This window comes from Balaenoptera physalus (genome assembly GCF_965194825.1).
Source record: "Balaenoptera physalus genome assembly, chromosome: 5".
NCBI classification, from domain to species: domain Eukaryota; kingdom Metazoa; phylum Chordata; class Mammalia; order Artiodactyla; family Balaenopteridae; genus Balaenoptera; species Balaenoptera physalus.
In genome coordinates this window covers 119,688,968-119,711,657 of record NC_138884.1, presented here as the reverse complement: position 1 = coordinate 119,711,657, position 22,690 = coordinate 119,688,968, and the positions used below count along the sequence as shown (strand labels likewise).

The 22,690-nt window shown below is 42.5% G+C and overlaps 1 long non-coding RNA gene across 1 annotated transcript; it reads left to right on the top strand.

The window, feature by feature from the left end:
- The first annotated feature begins 10,696 nt into the window (after positions 1 to 10,696).
- On the top strand, positions 10,697 to 22,330 carry LOC309661395. Its single transcript, XR_014264015.1, has 2 exons — positions 10,697 to 10,998; positions 15,296 to 22,330. It is a non-coding gene; the product is annotated as an uncharacterized lncRNA (long non-coding RNA).
- Positions 22,331 to 22,690: the final 360 nt, after the last annotated feature.

Below are 22,690 nucleotides of genomic sequence, written 5' to 3'. Positions count from 1 at the left end.
GGAAATACAGCAAGACCAAGAAACACAAGGTCCCTGCCCTTATGGGGCTTACCCTAAGGGAGATTTGAAACTCATTCAGTGGAATGAGATAAAAACTGAAGAGCATTTTGAGACCAACACACCTTTATTAAGTCCCTGGTCTGGTGGATAAGAAAAGGGAGAGGACAAACAGAAAGAAATCTCTTGAAAAAGGATTAAAATTCAGAGTTTAGGAAGATGCTAGAATGTGTGCAAATGCCTATTTTCTTATCCTCACTGGCACCCAGGGTGGTGGGGCCTGAGAAGGGAAGCATTCCTGTTGATTCCTTGGGGTCACTTCAGTGACCAGAAGTAACCATGGGGCCAGAGCTAATGCTCTTGCCTGACATCCATACCAGGAACCTGTCCCTCTCTGGGGCCTCTGGGACTTGACTTAAAGAGTTTCCAGAAAATAAATGTTGTAATTACTGCAACAGATGAGTGAAGCTTTCATTGCTTTCTGAAGAGCATTTGCTGTGAAGGTCTCCTCAGGGAGGTGGTGGAGAGCCTGGGGCCATGCGTGCTTCCATCTTTATCACCAGTGAACAGTAAATGGGCTCCAGGGCTAAGTACCAAAAAGTACCAGTTTTGAAGTTAGGAAGAATGAACTGGAATCCTGCTTCTCCACTTATTTTTTGTGTGAGTCAAGGTAAATCCTTGAGCCTATTTTCTTGTCCCTCAGGGTCCTCATGAGCATTATATGACAAAAAAAATATGGAATGCTTGGCAGAATTACTGGGCCATAGTAGGCAATCAATGAATCATCGCAATTATTATTTTCATAGATGTGCAAAAAAAAAGGGATAGCAAAGATATATGTGTCGATGGATACCAGTTTTTCTGGCTGTCATTTTGACAATTTCCCTACCTATGGAAACTTTGAGTTTCCACACCCATCTTCCAGATTTTCGATATAGAAGATGTGCATTAAAAGCTTCTCTAATTCAAAGAGTGTAAGGGTAGGATCTCGTGGATTTAACACCATTAAAAGAGGATCCCCAGCAAAGATCTAGCTGAAGACTTGTTTCCAGGGTCTCCACTTTTATTCCTGACAAGTGAGAATTGTTTCTGGTATGCTAATTTTGACTACGGGTGTTAAGGATTAAAGCATTAACAGTCTTGATTTTTAGCTAAGGCGAGACTAGAAAGAGGGTTTAGAGTGTTGGAGGATTATAGGACTTAAACCATGGGTGAAAGAAACACCCAAGGAGTTGGGGACAGGATGAAAGCAACAGACTTGGGGTCCTATTGGAAGGGGAGTCCCAAAGGAAGACAAGGAAGAAAAAAATTCTCAAAAAGAGGACAGAACACCTCATTTATAACCTTGGGTACTGACTTCCCTGGTGGCGCAGTGGTTAAGAATCCACCTACCAATGCAGGGGACAGGGGTTCGATCCCTGCTCCAGGGACACATGCCGTGGAGCAATTAAGCCCGTGCGCCACAACTACTGAGCCTGCACTCTAGAGCCCACGAGCCACAACTACTGAAGCCTGCGCGCCTGGAGCCCGTGCTCCGCAACAAGAGAAGCCACTGCAGTGAGAAGCCTCTGCGCACCGCAACGAAGAGTAGCCCCCGCTCGCTGCAACTAGAGAAAGCCCGCGCGCAGCAATGAAGACCCAACGCAGCCAAAAATAAATAAATAAATAAATAAATTTATAAAAAAAAACCTTGGGTGCTTTGAGTACTGCCTGGTGTTAGGAGGATTGAAATGGAAGTGGTCTCAGGCTTCAGAGGTGATACTAAGCCTCTAACCAATTCGTGAACTTGCCCGGACTACGTGCCTGCTTGTGAGCTGCCTCCAGCAAGTCCGGGGGCACTTAAGATAAAGAAGGGAGTGGATCGTGGAATTTCTTGAGCCTCAGGGATCTGGCCAGTTCCCGAGGGTCCAGAAATTCTTATGATACACAAAATGAGATAAACAGAATTGTTGAAGAAACCCAGAGCTGCATGTTCGCACGCAAGCTGATGATATCTGTTAGCGGCCTGGTATTATAAGCAGACTCCCCTAAACTGCAGTTTGAAGTCTCACCTGCGGAGTGGACGCACTACCCGGGACCCTTCCCAATCAGGACTCCAGATTGCTGTTTTCAGGACTTCCCAGCGCGCTTCGAGTATGGATGTAGGTGTCGGCCCAATTTGGTGATGTACATGCTTTTACTTTTCTTTCCCTTTTCATTTCTATTTCTTTCTTTTTAATGGTTTTCTATTAAAGTTAGGTTGAAATTGTCCATTTGTGTGATGAGTGGTGTCTTTTTGTTAACGAATCCTTCGAACCTAAGACGAAAGTAAAACTTCGGCAAAACACCTGGTTCTCAGCCTGGCACTGAACCACACCAGGTCATTTATTCACTGGTTCGTTCATTCATTCATTCAGCAGGTATTTAGTATGGACCTAATATGCAGTTGTTCATCACAGCAGGTACATAATAAATTCCTGAATGGGATTATCAGCTGCTCCATGTAATGACCGACTTTGGGCAGGTTGCTTTATCTCTGTGCCTTAATTTGCTAATCAGTAAAATGAGTATAATAGTAATTCTTACCTCATAGATACATGATAAGGATTAAATTCGTACATGTAAAGCACAGAAGAGTGCCTAGAAGATGGTAAATCCTCAATGAATATTAGCGGCTGCTTATTATTATTTTTTAAATTTTATTTATTTGGCTGTGTCAGGTCTTAGTTGTGGCACACAGGATCTTTTGTTGCAGTGCATGGGCTTCTCTCTAGTTGTGGAGCGCAGGCTCGGTAGTTGCAGTGTGTGGGCTTAGTTGCCCCATGCCATGTGGGATCTTAATTCCCCGACCAGGGATCGAACCCACGTCCCCTGCATTAGAAGGCGGATTCTTAACCACTGGACCACCAGGGAAGTTCCCGGATGCTTATTATTAATAGAAAATCATTTGGGTGTCAAACTAAGAGTGCTACTTTAAGGAGATTATCGATTCTTTCCATCCCCTGATCCTCCCCGCCCCCCTTCAGTTCAGATCATAAGAATTAGTCAGCTCAGCTTTCCCAGACTTGAAATTTTCAGAGCTTTTTCCTTTTCCTTCCTTTATATACGTCACATAAGATTCTTCTGTTTCACCTCATTCGCATTCCTTTCCCTCATTTTAGCAACTCTAGAATTCCTGTTTTTGTTCAGAGTATTCATTTTACTCTCATACTTCTTGCTCTCTCTAATGAGTCTTTGCTTCTCCAACACCTATGACTGGAGACAGTTTAAAAGACCCAAACAGAAAGTGCTCGGTAAATTTTCTTTTCTTTTCCCTTCATTCTCATCATTTCTTCTAACGTGACTCTCTCTTCTTGAGATCTACGATCCAAGTTAAAAATGACTGGTTCATCTTAAGGTGATTAATATCTTTAATTCATTCTTATGCCCCTAAACTGATGACTCTCACAGGACTCAACATAAGATTTACTTATATTTGAGCTATGTCTACAATTTTCTTCAAATCCCCCTGTCTTCATTTGCCCACCGTAGAGAATGGAAATCTCATCAAATTCCTGCCGACCCCTCCAGGGTATTATAAAGGTTAATGAGGCAATTTCCCAGCAGTTCTTTGAGTGCTGAGAATGCATGATATTATTATTGCAAGATTATTGAGGACTTTCAATGCTTATAAAATAGCAGACATTCCCCTCGGGCTATTAGATAAGAATTCTTAATTTTAACTTTTCAGACTTTAGTAAATTCAGTTTCTTTCATCTTCAGAGTTTTGTTAAACATTTTATTGATGTTTTGATGAGATGGAATTCTGAAAGTCTTATGTAAATTAGACTGTATAAACACAAATACTTATATGTATTTACATATGTGCATAAATACTTTTATTTCTATACCACTCCAATGATTTTACGTATAATAATAAAAAATCCTTCCAAGCATAACTTTCTGAAACAATAAATATTAAAGGCTTGAGAAAAGAACATTTAACCATCACTACATCCTCAATCTGATGCTTGGCTTCCCCCTAGGATAACACTGGTAAATGTTATCTATGCTTAAATCTCCCCATTGACAACTTTGTCATTCTAGAAACTTCCTAACATGTAGAGAATTCCCCCTTTTGCCAGGGAAGGGCTGTTTCATGTATCCTCTCCCTTGAAATCTCCTGTTCTTCCTCCGTCCTCATCCAGTGGGCAATCTTGTTTCCTGCTTTGCTGAGGAAATGGAAGCAATCAGAAGAGAACTTGCACAATCTCCCTTCACCACACATTCTGCCTTCTCTCTGACTCCTATAGATGGATGCACTGTCTGTGCTTCTGGCTAAGGCCATCCTCTCTCACCTACTTACGGACACTGCACCACCATTCTCCTCTCCGTCATTTGTATCATCCATTTTTCTCTCCCTATTGAATTATTCCCATCAACATACAAGTATATTGTGAATTTGCCCATCTTAAAATAACTTTTGAAACCTCACGTGTCCCTTCAGCCAATACTCATTTCTCTCCACCCCTTTTTGGCAAAAGTCTTTGAAAGTATTGCATGTGTCCGCTGGTCCAACCTCCTGCCATTCCATCACAGATGCCCTACCACGCCTCCCATGCCACTCTTCTCCAGGTCACCAGGGTCCTCCACGTTGCTAAACCTGCTGACCGTTTCTCAGTCCTCATCTCACTGGACCTAGCGGGGACATTGGACCCAGTGGATCACTCTCTCCTCCTTGAAATACTTTCTTCACTCGGCTTCCAGGATGTTCCCCTTGCCTGGTTTTCCTCCCTCTTTCCCAGCTGCTCATTCTCAGCCCTGCTTTGGGTCTGCCTTCGACATGCATCACTTCTAGCCCCATCTTCGCTGCCCCAGCCTTGTCTGAGCTACTATCATCTCACTTAGGTTATTGCAGCTCATCACAACTGGTCTCCTTTCAACTGCCCTTGTGGGATTTTCTCACCACAGCAGCCAAACTGATCCTGTTAAAATAGGTCAAGCTAGGGGACTTCCCTGGAGGTCCAGTGGTTAAGAATCCACCTTCCAATACAGGGGATGGGGGTTTGATCCCTGGTCGGGGAATTAAGATCCCACATGCGGCGGGGCAACTAAGCCCGCGTGCACCAGAACTAAGACCCAATGCAGTCAAATAAATAAATAAATGAATATTAAAAAAAAAAAAAGACTCTAAGCTTTCGCTGCAGGGGGCACAGTTTCAATCCCTGGTCAGGGAACTAAGATCCCAAACGCCACGTGGCCAAAAAATAAATACAAATTTTTTTTAAAAAAAAGATAAAAAATGAAAAGGCATGCATCTTTAAAAAAATAAATAAGTAAAATAAAATAGGTCAAGTTAAGTCATTCTTCTGCTCAAAACACTCCCATGTCCTCCCATTTCATCTGAAGTAAAAGCAAAGTCCTTGCCGCCCAGTGCAATGTGATCCTATGTTACCTTTCTAATCTCCTCTCTGGCTACTTTCCCCCTTGTTCACTCCACTCCAGCCATTCAGGCCTCCTTACCGAGCCCTTGAGCCCACTACGCTCACTCTGTCCTCAGGGCCTTTCTCCTTGCTCTTTCTACCCTCCCCCCAAATTGCCTCATGCCTCCTCATTCGATTCCTTCATTTCCTGACTCAAGAATTGCCCTCTCAGTAGGGCCTTCGTTGACCATCCTATCAAACATTGTAAGCACCCCTGCAAATTCATATTCCCCTCTTCTGCTTTTTTTCTTCCTCAGCATTTCACATATCTACCTATATTTCACTCATTTGTTTATTATCTGTCTTGCACACTAGAATGTAAGCTCCATGCGGATAGGGATTTTTTTTTTTGGTCTATTTTGTTTACTGTTTTATCCAGTGCCTAGAAAGAATGTCTAGAAAATAATAAGCATTCAGTATAAATATTTGCTGAATAAATTATGAATGAAACAAATAGATAAATCAGTTTGTTGTAATTGGTAGATTGTTAGGAAAATAAAATGCAAATCATGGCATCAAAGCACCTCTTGGCTGAGTATTAGGCCGTCTCTGTGCCCTGTATGTTCATGGTGTTGATGAAGCACCTCGGCTGGGTGGTCCCCACTGCAACCCCGCAGCAGCCTGGGCTGACCCCAGTCTTCCCTGCCGAACTCAGCACACACTCAAAGAGGACAGGCTCTCCACCAGAAGGAGTTTGTCAAGCTTATGGCTGTTAACTCATCAACAGAGGCAAATAAGATTTTGTCCTTTTTTAATATTCTACTAGGTTATCAGGCTTCAATCTTCTTGGCTTTTGTCTCTTAGTTTTGTTCCCAAATCCAACTGGTGAAGATTTCTATTCAGATTTAATTAAACTCTTTAAGAAACTGGCTGTACTGTCATTTTCTGCTCTTAAGAGTTTGACTCTCAGTGTCAGCCTGAGCATAAACATTTAAGTAAGATATCATTCATCATTCAACAAACATTTATAGAGCTACAAAGTCCCAAGCACAGTGTAATGGAGGCAAAAATAAATAAGGCCCAGTCCTTGCCCTTGAGGAGATCAAAGTCTCGAGGGAGAGGTAGACGTAGAGGCGAATTCAGCACGATGTTACAAGCCCAGTAATGGACGAAGGGTTATGGGAACACTGAGCAGAGAGCAATGAAGTTTTCAGGGAGAAATGAGCTTTGAAGGATGAGAAGGTGCTTGCTGAAAAGGAAAAGTGCATTACAGTCAGAATCACTGCAGGAAAGTCTCCCCAAACACAATGATCCCTGCCTTACCCAACGTGACACAAAACACAAGTCACCTCCTGCTTGCCTTGAGCCTGAACAGTGCTCCACTTAAAAATAACATGATCTTTTACAAAATTTTATATGTCAATTGATCCATCCCCAGGAATTCCGCCCCCTCTGTGGCAATCATCAGACTGAATAAAGTACCACAGGATAAAGTAATCAGAGGGGCCTTGGTAGGTTTCCCACCTTGGACTCAGACTATTAGAGCTGTGGCTTGAGAGATTAGCTTTGCCCAAACTTGATTCTTTCCATTGCTGCGGAAGCCAAGGCTCTGAGCGGGGACGGCCCTCCCCAAGTGTACCCGGTGAGTTAGGTCACCCCATCTCTCAACAGGATCTAATCCGAACACATATCAAGTGAATGAATCAATTCTTGCAACTTATTTCCTGCATTTTCCAAACCAGTCTTACTGCTCTCCAGACCTGAAACAGGCAACATTGCTCTGACGTATTCCCCCTCCCACTTGTCATTCAGCTGCAAAGAGCCTGCATAGCCAAGAGAACCAGTGCCAGGAGGTCTGACGGACCATTCTCCCACATCTTCAGCTGTCCTTGGATCACCCCAAGCTTTTCCTTTAAAGAGGCTCCAGAATGGCTTTCAGGGCTGTGAATCAAACTCCAAACATAGGTCTTTGTTGGAGTGTTAAAGCCTATCGCATCTTGGAGTTGAAGATTTTTTTTTCACATTCCTCAAGTATTCCTCACTGAACCAGATTCCCCAGAGTTTGTCCTGATCTTGAACAACAAAGCGGATGGAAAAAAATGACACGTCCTCGGCCCAGTACTTTGTCCTCGCTGTTTGGTCCTAGCTCTACAGAATAAATATTCACAGCCGTGTGTAGACCAGCTTCATCTAAGTGACATTTGCCTCTTTCAGCTTCAGTTAATAAGGAGTTATCTTAAAGTACAAAGGGAAATGAGGACAGAAAGCCCTTTTAGCAGCCAAATAATGAGCCTTGCGCAGTCACTCAGGATACCTTGGTAGATGGGCGGTCCCGCAGCTCCCAAGTCTGGGTCATCGAGTCATCGTTACTTTGTTACCTCTACTATTCCCCTCCCCTCTGCCTGCTTACAGGTGGACTCCAGCTGCCTTTCCTGCTTCTGCCAACCACCATTTAAAAAATCCGATTACACACCATTTTCCACAATCTAATGTATTTCATTTCTGTTAGTCTTGATACAGGCCACTGGTCAGTCTGTAGACAGCTGCCTGATCTCAAGGAGCATCACAGATCAGTTGAGATCAGGGCAGCTGAGCTGCAGAGCTCCGAGCATGGAGACCTGGGCGTAAAGAACTGCTTGTAATCACTTAGGAGGGGGGCGGTGGCAGTGGCAGACCAAATGGCCTGTCCAGTACACAGAGTTTCCAACTCTTTGGTTTCTTTGAACCCATTGCAGGAAAAACAGCATCCTTGAGAAATTTCAGGCAGAAGAAACTACAAGAGCTTTGAACATGCACGGAGTAGGCAAAGAAGTTTCTTATCTTTTTTGGTTTTCTCTTCTTAATACTTGGGTTTAAAATACCCAACTTACAGAATTGTTTGAAGGCTTTAAAAGTGCTGAACACAAGACCAAGTAAGTAGTCACACTCCGACATGAATGACCATTCCCTTCCTCTGAAGCATACATCAATCACGCATGTAGAGTCTAAATAAGATCGGTTCCCCCTTAGCTAAGCCGTGGGGCTGGCTGAGTTTCTGGACCTAGACTAGGGGAAACAACAATAACACCTAGCGTTTGTTGAGAGCTTTACCTGTATTAACTCCTTTAATCTCCATATCCTTACTCTGATTCATTTTCCTTCATAAAACTTGTCTACCTGACATTAGATATTTATTAGTTGGGATATGTCTCCCCTTCTAGAATATGATCTCCATAAGGATAAGATCTTTATGTTGTTTACTGTTATATCACCAGCATCTCGAAGAATACTTGACAATTAGTAGTGTTCTTTAAATATTTGTTGAATAAATTTAATCCCCTAACAAGCTGTGATATAGGTAATATGATTACCTCTTATTTCAGGTAAGAACACTGAGGCACTGAGGAGTCAAGTAAGTTGCCCCAGGTCACACAGTAGGCTGTGGAGACCAGATTAAAATACAGACTGACCCAAGCCTCCCCACGCTCTGCGCTGTGCTCTACTGCCTCTGGGAAGAAAGACTTCCTTTCAGCCCCTGCCTCTATGAATTAGACTCACACTTTTTTTTTTTTAAATGAAGTAATTGTTCCCTTTGGAACTGATGCTATTTATCAGCAGCAGCGGCACAGCTTTTACCCTCCACACCCCCCCCCCCACTTGAAAGAGGAATAGCATGGCAATCACTGCATCCAAAAACATATCTGGTCAGGGGCCACTGCCAGGTCCAGAGAACCAAACAGCCAGCACAGCCCTGGGACCTCAGCTGAGGTGATGAAATATTGGCATCTCAGAAAGTTGACAGATGATCCTGGCACAGTGGTTGCCCAATGGGGCTATAATCTGAACCATTGTACAAAGAGGACCTTTTGACAGCTGATTCATGATTTTCTAAAAATGAATCATCAGCTCTTCATAAACAATAAGGAAAAACATGCCCCCCGTTGCTGACCTGAGTGAGGAGTGTCAGGCTCGCTTCACTTGCAGCCTGTTGGAACTGTCACGCCAAGATTGTCTCAGACGACAAATCTTTAGGTATGTCTCCATCAACGCAAAACCTTCAAAGAACACAAGTGGCTTGAGGCAAAAGTGCTACAGTTGGGCAGTAATACTTTTGTCACAAGTAAACATGTCAAGAGAAGAATAGTGATAGAATTTTTTTTTTATTCAGTGTGTCCTATTTTATTTTTTAATTTTAATTAATTTATTTATTATTTTATTTATTTATTTATTTTTGGCTGCGTTGGGTCTTCGTTGCTGCGTGCGGGCTTTCTCTAGTTGCGGCGAGTGGGGGCTACTCTTCATTGTGGTGCGTGGGCTTCTCATTGCAGTGACTTCTCTTGTTGCAGAGCACAGGCTCTAGGCGCGCGAGCTTCAGTAGTTGTGGCACACGGGCTCAGTAGTTGCGGCTTGTGGGCTCTAGAGTGCAGGGTCAGTAGTTGTGACGCACGGGCTTAGTTGCTCATTGGCATGTGGGATCTTCCTGGACCAGGGCTCGAACCCATGTCCCCTGCATTGGCAGGCGGATTCTTAACCACTGTGCCACCAGGGAAGTCCCCAAATACTATAATTCTGATTCTATTTAAATTCTATCACTGTGACTTCCCTGGTGGCTCAGTGGTTAAGAATCCGCCTGCCAATTCAGGGGACATGGGTTCGAGCCCTGGTCCAGGAAGATCCCACATGCCAATGAGCAACTAAGCCCGTGCGCCACAACTACTGAAGCCCACGCGCTTAGAGCCAGTGCTCCACAACAAGAGAAGACACCGCAATGAGAAGCCCACGCACCGCAATGAAGAGTAGCCCTGGCTCGCTGTAACTAAGCCCACGTGCAGCAACGAAGACCCAACACAGCCAAAGATAAATAAATAAACTTATATATAAAAAAAAAAAGAATTGTAGTATTTGAGCTAGACTCATAGAAGACCTCTCATAAAAATTTGTGAAATATTTATGGAATCTCAAATGAATATTCTAGTTCTGGCCTAATAGCTACATCCTAATACATTTATTTATTCAACAAGATTTATTTGTTTACAAATTAATATATATCTCATTATCTGGGATTGACCTCAAATTAATCTGGGATGGGAGTGGGGAGATGGGGTGAGTATCTGAAAACAACTGGCCCTGAGTTTATAACAGGTGAAGCAGAGCAATGAGTGAGGAGAGGTTTGTTATACTATTCATTCCTCTTTCACCTCTTTTGTGTTTAAAATTTCCATAGTAAAAGTGAAAAGATAAGCAAATAATAAAACAACCTTTACAAAAGTTTTATCGAACCCCTCCTATTTGCATAGCACTATGCTACATGCAGTTGAGTGTGTGGGATCAGGTTCTGCCTCGAGGAGGCTTCCCTGGTGGCGCAGTGGTTGAGAATCTGCCTGCCAATGCAGGGGACACGGGTTCGAGCCCTGGTCTGGGAAGATCCCACATGCCACGGAGCAACTGGGCCCGTGAACCACAATTACTGAGCCTGCGCGTCTGGCGCCTGTGCTCCGCAACAAGAGAGGCCGCGACAGTGAGAGGCCTGTGCACCGCGGTGAAGAGTGGCCCCCGCTCGCCGCAACCAGAGAAAGCCCTCGCACAGAAACGAAGACCCAACACAGCCAAAAATAAATAAATAAATTAAAAAAAAAAAAAAGTCCTAATAAGGGAAATAACGCAAGCTCTCAATGAACCCAAATCCCAAGTGGGCTTTATTACCTCAAGAGAGGCAGAGGGAAAGTCCGATGAGGTTCAAGTTCCAGACACCTGGTTAGTACTGTGTTAATTGAAACAGCCTTGTTATGAAGATTTGAAATACTATTCCAACCTAATGTACAGTGCCCGTGACACTAGTGACAGAGAACAAACATCCGTTATCTTACGTGTCCTGGGATGTGGAGGGAAAGCAGAGAAACTAATTTTCTTCCTGGTCAGTCCACAGCTGTGCTGGAGCATACTATTTGAAAAGAAATGTGAAGATTTGGCTAGGGAATCAAACTGGGGGTTGGAATGATGGACAGAATGGGTGCAGTCAGGAGTATGTCAGACGGAGATGATTTTACAGTGATTAGGTGATCCTAAAAATGTCCCTCAAATACGAGTTTGAGGCACTTTTCTCCTTTATTGAAATCATCTTGCCAAACAGGTAAAACTTAAGTCTATTGGCCAAAGGCTTCTAATATCCTGGACAGTGCTGGAGAAATCTTGCTGACTGGTTTGGGGATTTTTCTTTTTCATGGGCCAGGCCGATCCTGCCCCTTTTATGCTTTATCCACCTGCAGAACAACCACGGTACAAGTGGACAAGTGTCCAGGGCTTATACCTAGCCTACCCTGATTGGACATGGTGTTCCCAAACTTTCAGTTCTACCTCTACAGTTTCTTGACTTATAATGCAAGGTAACTAATTACCTCTATTATGGAATCTTCTACTAATTAAATAAGAGTGCTCTCATTTCCCATTTTTCTAAGTTCTTAATAGGTCTCATTGTTGAAGCCATGGACCCCTTACATGAGCAGATGCCTCGATTCATTCTGCCCTCATGCCTGAATTTAAAATGAAATGCCGAAGCCAAATTATAAAAACAAAGTAAGGGGGCTTCCCTGGTGGCGCAGTGGTTAAGAATCCACCTGCCAATGCAGGGGACACAGGTTCAAGCCCTGGTCCAGGAAGATCCCACATGCTGCGCCACAACTACTGAGCCTGCGCTCTAGAGCCCGTGAGCCACAACTACTGAAGCCTGTGCGCCTAGAGCCCGTGCTCCGCACGGGAGAGAAGCCACCGCAATGAGAAGCCCGTGCACCACAACCAAGAGTAGCCCCTGCTCGCCGCAACTAGAGAAAGCCTGCGTGCAGCAACGAAGACCCAATGCAGCCAAAAATTAAGAAAAAAAAAGAAAGTAAGGTACGTACATATAATCTGGTACATATAAATTGTGTAGAATTAAACTAACATGCTTTCAAATAAAAATTGTATAAAAGCATACTTTTCTAATTCCAGCTAAATGAAGGCTGTGTGAAATATCTGTTATTAGTCATCAGTGGAGCAATGGACGTGTATTTTGTAAACTTTAAAACAGTCTCCAAAAGTTATCTCAACTTAAGCTCCCAAACATAAATCAAGCTCCTATTATATGCTGAGTACTAGGCACATTTCTCAGAGGCAAATGATGAGGCTTAACTGATACAATATAATAAGTACTACAACAGGTGAATATGAATATATAAGCAGAACTATGGCATGGAAAATTTTATAAAGGAGTAAATAAGAAACAGGATCAGACCCTGAACTCAAGCAATTTCCAATCTAGTTCATTCTTTTTTTATATAAATATTAAAAATTTCCTATTCCTTTGAGGTCAAATAAGGACACGTTCCTGGAATGTTCCATCGTGGTGAAGAGCAGAGGCTCTGGTCCATCACCTACTGTGCAAGTCAAGGGACTTGACCTCTGTGAGTTTCCTCATCTACGAAATGGGCCAAATAGCACTCCCTCATAGTACTGTTGTGAGGATGCAGTTAGGTGACATGAAGAATGCTGGGGACAAAGCGCACACGGTACGCTCTCGATAAATATCAGCTATATTTAATGCCTACCCTTCCCTGAACAACAAAGCTTTCCACAGTAAAAGAAAATCCTCTCAAGGACAAGAGTTAGGGATTTAACAGGTTAAAAGTCCTAGAGAATGGAGTGCTGTATTAAGGCTAGTGAATCAGCACTTTCGTTGTTTACTGGTCATCTGCTCAGAAACACTGATTAACACGTTCAGAGGAAGAGCTCCAAGACGAATTCCAATGACCAGGAAAACTACAAACGTCCTTGATAGGCAATTTCCTTATTAAAGTTTTGCGTTAGTAATAAACAGTTTATGTGACATTTGGGGCATCGGGGTGGGGGGGGAAGGGGGAGAGAAAGAAACAGCACATCTTCACGTGCTAGACCCCAAAGGCCCAGAGATACAGTTAGGATTCAGCTTCTTCTGGTACATCTGCCTGCTCTTCTCAAAGTGCTGACCAGGCATGGCCTGGGGCAGAGGACATCCAGCCACGTGGACCCACATAGGACGAGCTTGTTGCAAAGACCTGCACAGGTTACTCAACCTCTGGATGCCTTGGAGAAGAGGGGCTTACATGAAGTGGGAGCGTGACCTCTCATGAGGGGACACAGGTCCAAGCTTAGTGAGTGGAAGAACTAGTAGTCCTGGCCTACCTTTGAGAGGTTATCAAAATATTTGATGGTTCTTCTATTTGATTGTTGAAGCAGTTTTAAGTGGCCTTGCCAGCTGCAGTGCAGCTCCTATCTTGAGATTTCTCTTACTTAGAAATGTTAAAGCCACCACCCTATAATTGACGGTGGCTGTTTATAAAATAATAATAATTGATATTGGAAAACCGTAAGAGAGCTTGAGAGACAAAGAGAAACCAAAGTTTCAGAAACATCTGGGTTATTCTACTTCCTGCTTTGAAGCATCATGTAGTTGGTACCTAGGGGGAAAAAAGATGGTATTAGTATTATTATCCCTTTATAGACAAACGATTTTAAGTATTAAAAATACCTGTATAAATTGAAAATATTCTTGAACTCTCAGTGGCTTCTATATCCTATTTATGATCACAAAAGCCTGAATAAGATGCAGTTTCTAGCTCCTGGGTTCCTGGGAGATGTTTGAAAACCACAGAAGATCAGACATATCAGCTCCTTCACAAAGGAGTCCTGGACTCCTAAGGTCACTTAACTCTGGGCCTCAAATCATGGCATTTAGCATTGGGAGACATCTCAGTGATCACTTAATCAATTTTCCACAGGGAAAAGTTCCTTCTTGGTAAAATGGTAAGTGTTCCTTTGAAGCACATGTAAAAACAAGAATTTGAGATGGGCCTAAGAACATAGTCATGTAAATCTGAAGCAGCAGCAGGATTGCACCTAGGCCTGGCACATGGTAGGCGCTCAGTAAATGCTTCTTCCTATTTGATTATCAAGAGCCCCATCTACTGGTCAAATGGAATTCATTTGCAGCCCTGCAGATGGTGATTAGAAAACCCATGTGTCAGAAAATTAGAAGAGGTGTAAGGAATACCAAAGGTGAAAGAGGCACTGGAGACCACCTGATCCAATCCATTTATTTTACAAATAAAGAAGCTTATTATAATACTGGTGTATTCCTACCCAAAAGAAATGGAGAAAGTCAAATAATTTATCAAAATTATAGTTCACATAAAATATTGACTGTGAGACAGACAATAAGTATGAAATTTAATAAGGTGAAAGTAATCCACACATTGAAGATGCTTTCTGGTCTAAAATTGATACCTGTTCTTCTCAGGGAAAAAGGTTAAATGGGAGTATGGACTTGGGGTAAAACTAAGGTTTGAATCGAGGTTCTACCCGTGGTGTTTCATGGTTGAGATATTTAACTCTCTGGCTTAACAATCTTCATCCTTAGATTGTAAGTCATAATACTCTGCTACAAGAATGTAAGATCACCTATCTAAAGCTTAACAGCAGGCACAGAGTCAGAACCCCAAAATTGGAGGAGAAGAAGGAAGGATGGCTGTGGTCTTCGCTATTATTAATATTGTGGACTAACAATAGCTTTCTACTTAGATCTAACAGCAGGATAGTCAGGAGAACTGGAGTAATGTATATAAAAGTTCTTTGTAGGGCTTCCCTGGAGGCGCAGTGGTTAAGAATCTGCCTGCCAATGCAGGGGACACGGGTTCGAGCCCTGGTCTGGGAAGATCCCACATGCCGAGGAACAACTAAGCCCGTGAGCCACAACTACTGAGCCTGCGCGTCTGGAGCCTGTGCTCCGCAACGGGAGAGGCTGCGACAGTGAGAGGCCCGCGCACCGCGATGAAGAGTGGCCCCCGCTTGCCGCAACTAGAGAAAGCCCTCACACAGAAACGAAGACCCAACACAGCCAAAAATAAATAAATAAATTTAAAGAAAAAAAGGAAAAAACTCAACTATGTGCTATTAAAAAAAAAAAGTTCTTTGTAAATTGGAAATACACAGTACAACTAAAAGTTACAGTTATAAGTTGGACACAGAGAGATGATGTTTAAAAGATTATACTTTTAGGGACTTCCCTGGCGGTCCAGTGGTAAAGAATCCACCTTCCAATGCAGGGGACTCGGGTTCGATCCCTGGTCAGGGAACTAAGATCCCACATGCCGCAGGGCAACTAAGCCCACGCGCTGCAACTACTGAGCTCGCGCGCCTCAACTAGAGCCCACGTGCCGCAAACTACAGAGCCCATGCACCCTGGAGCCCGCGTGCCACAACTAGAGAGAGAAAACACACATGCCACAACTAGAGAGAAACCCGCGCACCACAGTGAAGAGCCCGTGAACCGCAAAAAAAAAAAAAAAAGATCCCGCATGCCTCGGTGAAGATCCCATGTGCCGCAACTAAGACCTGACTCAGCCAAAAAATAAATAAATAAGTCTTTAAAAATTTTTAAAAATAAAAGATTACACTTTTAATCATCAATTTAACAACAAAATCTTTAAAAAAGAAAAAGTGAGGAACATTTCTTTGATAAGCTATGTTTTAAAAACACAAGCTTTCATTTGCTATCTGGAAAGACTCTTCTGGGCTCTCTATTTCTCTAAACTCAAAAACTGAACCGAACAATTCTTTCTTTGATTCACCTCTCTCTATTCACTTTTCATTATCTGCAACGTGAGCTAGAAGAAGCGAGTTGACACTTTCTACTTTCTGCCTGGAAATCTCCCCAGTCAGATCCATGGGTTCATTAGGTGCCCTTTCTATTTTCTACCTTCCAGCAGGCAGCAGTGTTAACAAACCTGCTGCCGTTTCTTCAGCCTCCAAGGTCATTTTCCTCACTGTCTTCGAGCCCTAGTCAACAGTTCCCTGGGGACCTGTCACTTGGGTCTTCTCAAAGCTCTCCTAGCTTGCATCGTCCACCTCCTCAAGACCCTGTCAGTTTCCATCCATTACTCAGTCCCGAAGCCAATGCCACACCCCATCCCAGTTATCTATGCTGCATAAAAGCCACCCCAAATCGTAGTGACTAAAAACAACAGCTTATTAATATTTCTCAAGGTTTTCTAGGCTGACTTGGGGTGGTTCTCCCTTGGGGTGTTTCAAGTGGTTGCAGTCATCTAGCAGCTGGGGCTGGATGTCCACAAGGCCTCACTCATAGGACTAGCAGTCGATGGTGGTGGCCAGCTTGGAGCTCAGCTGGTGTTGACAGGAGTGGCCACACGCACTTTCTCCATGTGGCTTAGTCTTCTCATGATCTTGCAGCTGGGTTCCCAACTGCATCCCAAGAGCTGGCATTCTAAGAGGTAAGAAACAGAAGGTGCCAGGCAGGTTAAAAACTGCCCAGCACTGGCACAAGCTCACTTCTGCCATCCTCTGTTGATCAAAGCAGTCACAGGGCCGGCCAAGTAGTACAGGCTAGAGAAATCATCTCCACCTCTGGATGGGGAGTGGCAAGGTCACCTTCTATAAAACAGGTGGGATGAGAATTATCGTTGCAGCCATCTTTGGAAACTGCAATCTGCCATTTAAGGATTAAAAAAATACACACACAAAAACTCTATCAACCCAAAACAGGTGAGAGCAGAGGAAAAAGAAACATTAAAAAATTGAGACAAATAGTACAAAGTGAGGACATATAGAAAAGCCCAAATGTGTAATAATCACAATTCCTAAAAATAGACTAAACTCACTCATTAAAAGACAAAGACTGTCAGAGTAAAACACAAATAAATAATGCCTCATGATACACAGACACCCCTAAGACATAAGAACAAAGAAAGCGTTGAAAGAAGATGATAGAAAAATATACAGGGCCAATTCTAAGCTGCAGAGAGCTGAGTAAGCTACCTGAGACTACACAGACTTTGAGACAAAAAATCACTATCAAATATGAAGAGGGTTGCTACATAATGATGAAAACTTCAATCCACCAGAAAGATAGGACAATCAAATTTTATAAAACTGAAAATATCTTTAAAATTATGATCACAGTAAAAAATAACATACACGAACTAAATTATCAATGTGTTAAGCAGTAACTCAAAAGCAAGCAAGACTAAATAATACATTGAATAGTCATACGAATGTTGTAACACTCGTTTTTTAAAAGCAAAGAAGTGATAAACCGAAAATTCAGATCAGGGGATACCTCTAGAAGGAAAGCGGGGGAATGATTGGATAAGGACTGAATACAAAGAGAGTCCCCATGGTACTGGCAATATTCATTCCTATGCTGGGAATGGGTTCGCAGGATTTTATTCATTTTATTATGCTTCCCAAATGTCTGTTTCATATATTCCTCTAAATATATTACATATGATATGATAAAATGTTAATTTGAAAAATGACACGAATCAGGCTTTATAGGGGAAACAAAGGCATGTAAGAGATCAAAACTACAACTTCATTAAATTAATGACCTGAGTGTTTTTTCATAGTCCAGACGTTTTGAAAAACACTAAGTTAGAATATAGGACAAAAAGTTTATGATGTTCTAGTAGAAAGTACAAGGGCTTTAGAGCTAGGCCCACTTTAGTTCAATCCCAGCTGATCCCTGTGAAATAGAGACAACAATATTGACTAGATTGAATTGCTGTAAGGATTGGAAATAATACGGGTCAAGTACCCAGCATGGTATTGTACCTTCCTTGTTGACTCAGCCTGCTATTCCTTTTTATGACACTAAGAGACCCAGAAGATGGTTGGGGCCCTTGTTAGGATTAAATGAGGTAATAGATGTGAGGGAGCTTTTAAAAGTTGAAATATGTTATTATACAAATACAAAGTATTATATGAAAAGATAGTTAGATATTAAAATTGTCAGATAATTTCCCATCATCTCAGTTAAAATAGTACAGCAGTTCTGAGGACTCTGAATTACAACTGTTCCAGCCTATTAACCTGGTCAAACCTTGAGTGCTCTGTGTTTAGACTGGCGCCCACAGGCCGCTATAAAGAGAAAACTCTTTTTCTGAGGTGGGGCAGCTGCCAACATAAACACTTAATGGCATGTGTGAAGGTTCATCCTCGACAGGAGGCATCCGAAGAAATGGACTTTATGAAGAGGCCGTGCCATCCATTAACCAAAGGCAGCTCCTTGGCCTCCAGTCTCGGGGTGGCGTCATGCCACGTGCTCCAGAGAACTCATTTCCACCCTGCAATGGACAACATAAATCATAAAAACACTTTGTTAAATGGACGTAAGAATAAAAGCAGACATTCCACGCTTCAACTATATTTATCACACATGCCTGTGTGCACATTTCCACCACTCCCATCCCTGGGGGAGAATGTATAACCTTGCATTAAATAAAACTACAGAGCGTGAAGGGAAGAAGAGCTAAAGACAAGTTCAGAGCTAACATTTCTGGAGCACCTAATACGTTCCAGAGGCTGTGCATTATCTCATTTAATTCTCGGAACTTCCCTATGAGGTAGGTATTGTTACCTTCATTTTACTCAGAGGAAAAAGGTTCAGAGAATCTAAGTAACTTGTCCATGATGACACAGCTGGTAATTGGCAGCGCTGGAATATGACAGCAAATCTGATTGATCCCAAGTCTGAGCTCCTAATAACTCACGGTATCGTCCATCTAGATCCATAGTAACCATTGCTGAGACTCTGATATTAACATGGCTTATGAGAAGGATGTAGCCACCAAAATGGCTCTATCAATTTTAGTATGAGCACCTCAAGCGCAGTACATAATCTTTCGGGGAACTTATTTTTAAAGGAATATAGACAACTTAGAGTGCAGGGACAGAGGAATGATCGTAAAGGAATCAGAACCAATGTATCTGAGGCTGAAAAACTAGAAATGATAAGCCTGAAAAAAATGGAAGCTCAGGAGAGGGTTTTACTATTTGAAATGCTTGGTGTCATTACGTAGTGCAGGTAGATATGTCTAAGTATAGACAGGAGGACCTGAAACCAATGAACTAAAGAAAACAGAAAATAGCTTTCTAAAAGACAAAGAGGGAATTCCCTGGCAGTGCAGTGGTTAGGACTCAGCGCCTTCACTGCTGAGGGCACGGTTTGATCCCTGGTTGGGGAACTAAGATTCCACAAGCTGCGTGGCACAGCCAAATAATAATAATAATAATAATAATAATAATAATAATAAATTTTTAGAAAAAGACCAAGAGATATGAAGAGGGAATGGGCTGCCTCTAGAGGTAGAAAGATTCTCATCACTAGCGGGTTCAACAGAAATTAAAGGAAACCTCATCATAGGTAATGAAATTAGGATTTGAATTGTCTCACATACTTTGTAACAAATCATATGAACGTAATTCCACAAACTTGGCAACAACTGGCCTTTGGGTAATCTTGCGAAGAGAGCTGGACAACTGGTGCAGCAGGGCTGGGGGGTAGGGTAGGGAGGGGTGGCCAAAGGCACGGGAAGAGGTAGGAGTTTCCATTCAAGGAGGTGCCCTTAAAAAATTATTGAGTCGAGGAAATTTCCTCTAGAGTGGCTGAAGCTGTCAAGTATAATGATCAAGATAGGTTGGCGGCCATGATTCCTGCTACTGTGAACTAGAGTAATAGAAAGTGGCCAGTTTCATAGAGAGGAGAGCATGAAGCTGACCCACAGAACGCATCAGAAATAAACAGTGGGGTCCTTATAGCCCCATGTTCCCAATCCTGGTACTCCCAATGCTCAGCAACCCTGTCCTGAGTATCATGACACTCCAGCATCCGAATAATTTATCCTGTCTGCTTAAGACAGCTTGAGTGAGTTTCTCACTTGTAATTAAGAGTCTTAGTACATAAGAAAAACAAGTCAAAGAGATTTAGGGCAAAGTGTATCAGTACTTGAAACATTTAGGCAGATGAGTAGCCATTGTTTCAACAACAAATTAAAGGTTTCCCTCACACCGAGTCTGGGTTTAGGTGTTCCTCCCACGTGTTCCTATAGCAAAGAGAATTGGTCCGTTATCGTATATTCACTAAATTATAAATTCCACATGAACAGGAGTTGCGTTTTTCTTACCGATGTAACCCAACATCTGGCATTATGTCTTTTATAAATAAGTGTATACTTATAACTACCTTCAAAGACTGATCTGTGTCAGAAAATGGCAGTACAATGGAAACAATTGGTCTGCTTTGCAGAAGACCTGGATTGTATTTCAAGCTCTGTAACAAGTGAATCTCCATTTACTTACTAGCAAAGTGGGGAAATAACCTTTATTCCAGCTTTATACTTCAGGAATGTACTATTTACTAAGAACCTAAGTTACCTCACACTTCCCAATTCAAATAAACAACAGAGTACAATCTTCCATTTTTAAGCAAGATATATAGGATTTCCTCTCATTTTAATCCTATGATATTTTCTTTATAAACCTGTGGTAAACAGAGATGTGCTGCTCAGATGCCCTTGATGGACTCGCTGCCTAGCTGCAATCAGAGGGGCTCGCTGACGGCCTCCAGTTGTTAGCTTTGTCAGGGTTCACCTCAGCTTTCTAGCCAAGATCATGCTGATCTCAAGATGGCACCAGGCCAAAGATCTGAAAAGGCAGTGAGCGGTACAAGGGTCTAGCCATTTCCACCCAACGTGTTTCTGACAGGCATTCTTCCCTCTGGAGCTCCCCATTGGGCAGACAGCAACTCTGCCAGCTGCACATCACAGGATGACAGCTTCTCCGGGCTAATTGTGCATCCTCCCCTCTCACTGGAGTTCCTCTCCACGAAACCGTTTTGCACTTCTAACTCCACTGTAGCATCCACCTCCTGGAGAATTCTGTGATAAAATCAAAGACTAGCTTGTTTCTAATCTAGGCCGTTAATTTACTCTCTCATTTATTTAACCGCTGCTGCTGTTAATAATGCTTCGCAGGCTTTCTATCAGGCTGTGACATTTTGGCTTAGTGTCCCCAAAGCACTTTAAGTCTAGTACAAAGCACTTTAAGTCTAGTACAAGTATCATTTATTTAACCGCTGCTGCTGTTAATAATGCTTCGCAGGCTTCCTATCAGGCTGTGACATTTTGGCTTAGTGTCCCCAAAGCACTTTAAGTCTAGTACAAGGTATGATTTTTTTCCTTCACATAAAACATTGCAATTTTACCAGCAAAATTATTTAAATACATTTCATTGTATCTAGTCAAGATACTTTCATTTTACTATAAATACAAAAACCAAACCAAACCAAAACTAATAGTTGTGACATAGAAAAACACACCAAACTTTAACAGCACCATCTGGTGGTGCTTGACAGGAACTGCTCACTGCTCAATCATTCAGGGAAAGACCTCTTGAAACTGCAACACCTTTGTGTTATCTTCTGTCCATCTAGTGTAATTAAGGTTTTAAAATAAGGCCAAATAACGAAAAATATAACTAAAGTTAAATCAAGGCTTTAAAGCTGGTGAATACATACAGGTGTTGTGTTCCTTTTTCAGAGCTCTGGAGTATAGTAACCGCCTCTCCCCACATCTCTCATCACCATAGTACAGACTATTAACTTGCTTTTTGTTTGTGGTATTTATCAGTGTCTGAAATTTTATAAACATTTTTTTATCTTTTGATAATTTGGCTTCCCTACAAGGACATAAGCTCTATGAGGACAGAGCCCTTATCTTACTCATCCCTATAATCCTCAGTGCTGCCTGGCATATAATAGGCATATAATATTCAAAACTTTTTGAATAAATAAATGAATCTTGGGCTTCCCTGGTGGCGCAGTGGTTGAGAATCTGCCTGCCAATGCAGGGGACACGGGTTCGAGCCCTGGTCTGGGAAGATCCCACATGCCACGGAGCAACTAGGCCCGTGAGCCACAACTACTGAGCCTGCGCGTCTGGAGCCTGTGCTCCGCAACAAGACAGGCCGCGATAGTGAGAGGCCCGCGCACCGCGATGAAGAGTGGTCCCCACTTGCCGCAACTGGAGAAAGCCCTCGCACAGAAACGAAGACCCAACACAGCCATAAATTAATTAATTAATTAATTTTTAAAAAAAAGAAAAATGAATCTTTTTAATTTAATGAACAGCTACATTTAGATCAGCCTTGGAATTACGAAAAAACCCCACCTGAGAGAAAATTTTACTGTAAACTTAGAGATCATGGGGTAAGAATTAAAGAGGCCCTAGAGAAGTGAAGTCCATGGCCAGTTAAGGGAGAACCAAAAGACCTGGCTAGAAGAAATTAGAGGAAGACCAGACTGGTCTACAGATGTTTTTATGTGCTCAAACCTGTGTTAATTACTGCAAATGAATGCCTGAAGGGAACTGTCATCTAACACAATCACATTTAAAACAACACTGACATAAATGTACAGCCTGTGCTTGAATATTTATAGGGATACGGAGTTGCTACCTCACAAGGCATCCTGC